Source organism: Physella acuta, unplaced genomic scaffold (assembly GCF_028476545.2).
Source record: "Physella acuta isolate Inbredline_101_S28 unplaced genomic scaffold, ASM2847654v3 ptg000186l, whole genome shotgun sequence".
NCBI lineage: Eukaryota > Metazoa > Mollusca > Gastropoda > Physidae > Physella > Physella acuta.
Genome location: NW_026731705.1, coordinates 1,157,237 through 1,160,503, shown reverse-complemented (window position 1 = coordinate 1,160,503; position 3,267 = coordinate 1,157,237).

Below are 3,267 nucleotides of genomic sequence, written 5' to 3'. Positions count from 1 at the left end.
CATGCGGGCGGCATAGACCGCGGCAATTTTCTAAGACAACCAACGATACTTCAAGTTTAAAACAACTAGATCTAGACCTCCCTGACAGATCGTGCAACCAAATTATAGTGGGCCTCCATCTAGTTATTTTTTCAAGTAATAACCACGTTAACATTAGAAAATTAAATAACTGAAAATATAGAAAGTGCTTGCGTGGTCAGGTGTGTAGTGCTCATGGGTAGTATTGATTGATTAGATAGATAGGGACCCACGTTTTATTCTTTTCTCTTCCCATTTGGATCAAACAATTACCTTAGTTGAAAACATTAACTAAACACTACTTTCATTTTAAATGTGTCTATTTCCATAAGTGACAAAATGGATGAAATTGTCTAGGAATGTATAATTATTTATTTGCCTGCTTACATCAGAGGCCAACGTAGACAAGACGTGTGTCATGTATCGCGTGTTAAAATAGTTTCTAGAATTTTAGTCTTTGCTTTTAGTTCAAGTGTTAGTCTAACAATTTAAAAATGTATAATTAAAATAAGAGTCTCGTACATAAACACGTATTACATATGTTGTGCGTGGCTTTACCTGAACCGGTTTTCCTTTTATGGATTTTTTGCTTTCCATTTGCTATAAGTTATAGAACTAAATTGAACCCGCCATGTAGATACATATGGCTTCTTTTTTTCAGAACCAGACAAGCACGTTACAACACTGTTTGTATCAGCTATCTCCTGGCTCGTGTACCCTGTCACACATAGTCACTTGTGGTTTTAGAGTGTGGGCTGCTGGTCAACTTCAGATGTCGACTTTGTCATCCAGCCGGCTTTCCTATGTCCAATGTGTTTCAAGTCACTACCTTTACAAGAACCCTGAAGTTAAATCCTAGCCCGATGACCTGAACCGACAAACCGGTCTTTAGTGAACTTGTTTTATTGAGAAACTCTGCGCTTTAGTTCATGTTATATCTTCAGTGTAAACATTCCACAACATCACCCACAACAACTGATATTAAGTAGAGGATATCTAGCAGATGTACGGTCCAACTTCAATAATTGATAACGTCGAGATTTGTATGTGTGTTTCTTTTGATCGCAATACGTTTCCTTCTAGATGCGAATATTCTTTGTGTGATTACGTGTTCCGTTTTCTGCAATAAGTAGCCTTCCACTGAATTTGTCTTTTAAAGCCGCTGATATTCAGATAATTAAAACAAAACATTAACATGTTTCAACTAGACTACTGTTATTTATGTAATTGTCTTAAATTAAGATGCGCGTATTTTCCTTTGTCAGAGAAACAATCACCATCATTCACCAAGTCATCACCAGTGCATATTGTATATAATTACCTGCTACTTTAAACAATACATGCAAGTTCTTTGCCTTACTGATATATTTCAACTGAATTTTAAGTCGTTATCTCGTCTTGCACATTGCATACATTTCAAACGTAATTGATTACCAATTTTTATAATTTGTAGATATGTAAAGTGAATTTTAAAGATAAATCTATTTGATCAATACTTCAAAATAAATCAGATGTTATTAACTCTACTTTTGATCCAAATTTAGACTTTTTAATTTCTTTGAATGCTTATATAAAATGGAAACAAACGTTGTGCTTATAAACCTCCAATGTAGTCATGTCATACTTTGGGATAATAATATGTTCGTAATTTGTTTTCCTCTAATCTACACAAGTGATGTGTACCTACTAGTGTTGTGCAAAGAAGTATTTCGAAATAAAAAGAAAACATTACGTTTAATTTGGTTAAACTGAAAAATTTAACTTAGATAGTTTTTACTTTGAAGACATGAGATTTTTTTACTTCTACTTTTAAAAATTGATATTTATGTCAGTATTTTTCTAAATGCGGTAACATGATGCTTTTTTTAAACCGAGGTAGATGATGTAGTATTTTGAATCACAACAACACTTTTCGTTTACAAACGTCATTTCAAATTGAGAAAAATGTATCGAAATCATGTATTTTTGTTGACACATGTCGTAATAAGGTAGCTTTATAACCCAGTCGTATCCCTATATGTATAAGTGTAAAATCCATTCATTAAACCGGACCCTTTTTATCAATTTGTTCAAAATGGATGCTTAAAACAAACATAAAAATCATTCATAATGTTATTTAGTAAGAAAATACACCCGATTTGCTTTGTCTATTAAATTTCTGTCGGCATTGCGATCTATTACATGATTAGCGAAAACGATTTCATTAAAGATTGCGAATTGAATTTCTTATTTTCAGTCAGGGGCGCAACTAGGGAGGGGGAGGCTGGGGTGCGGACCGCACCGGATGACACCATTTAGTGGGGTGACACCAAGGCAAAAAATAGCTATATATATATATATATATATATATATATATATATATATATATATATATATATATATATATAAATGATAATTCCACTAAAATAAGTGGTTAATTAGAGTGTTAAATAGTTTTTTAAGAGCAGATTTGACACATCCCGTAATTGGTGGAAGGGGGGGGGGGGGGGGTGACACCACGACCTTAACCTGTTAATGCTATAGAAAGCATGCTACATCAAGCTGTATTTATAACCGACTATAGATAAAAATCGTTAGTATTATATCTGAGCACAGTTTAAAGCAGACTTAAGGGATTGAGATTTGAAGTTCACAGACTTAAGGGATTGAGATTTGAAGTTCACAGACTTAAGGGATTGAGAGTTGGGGCTAACAGACTTACCGCTAAATTTAAGTATAGTTAATAGGTACATGTTCTTATAGGTCCAATGTCCGTCATTTGAAAGTTCCCATCATGACACACATAGCAGTCATTATTTATTATAATTTTTAAGATTCAGGTTTCATTTGATAGTAATAACGTACATAATAATTTGGCTGGCATTTATATGGTTTCATTAAATTACAATTACTGTCTAAGATGCAAACCTTAGCGCTCTTTCGAAAAGTAGGCCAAATATGTACCTGCCTGTATACCCTGTTACCCTACTTAAGTCTAGGCAATGAACTATTGGCTTACCATATTGTAGCCGGCATTGAACACAAAAATTGAAAGTAAAGCTGTTTTGTTTAAATACCACCCGATGCACCCTAACACTCGGTTTTTAACTCTATATAAAGACATTGGGGTGGTACGAAGTGAATGATTTTCTTGTAGTGTAGAATGATCAACCACGGGAAAATTGGAAACGTTAAGGTAGCTAGGTTAATTCTTAAACTTAAACGATACGTACCGTAACGTCTCGCAAATTACGAACCTATCTTGAGCTT